Consider the following 213-nt stretch of genomic DNA (forward strand, 5'->3'; position numbering starts at 1 on the left):
TTGCAAGGTTGCATGGCTATGCAAACCCAAAGAATTACCTCTGAAGCTAGACTAGACACGCCCTTGAGCGTGCTGTTTATAAATGAGTGCACCAAATGAACACTGAGTGGTGGTGTGATGGGGAGCATACAATATATGAAGAAATTAGATTTTGTTGATTGTTAAAAGTAAAAAAAAAATTGGACTCATGCGATAGCTCCATAAGGTACTTTT

At 38.5% G+C, this 213-nt stretch overlaps 1 protein-coding gene across 2 annotated transcripts in view; it reads right to left on the minus strand.

Annotated features, from left to right (window-relative positions):
• Positions 1–213, minus strand: part of LOC119591560 (protein kinase C and casein kinase substrate in neurons protein 1-like) — a 62,778-nt gene that overhangs the window by 61,515 nt on the left and 1,050 nt on the right. The gene's annotated exons all lie outside the window — the stretch shown is intronic.

The sequence above is a fragment of the Penaeus monodon genome, chromosome 28 (assembly GCF_015228065.2).
Source record: "Penaeus monodon isolate SGIC_2016 chromosome 28, NSTDA_Pmon_1, whole genome shotgun sequence".
NCBI lineage: Eukaryota > Metazoa > Arthropoda > Malacostraca > Decapoda > Penaeidae > Penaeus > Penaeus monodon.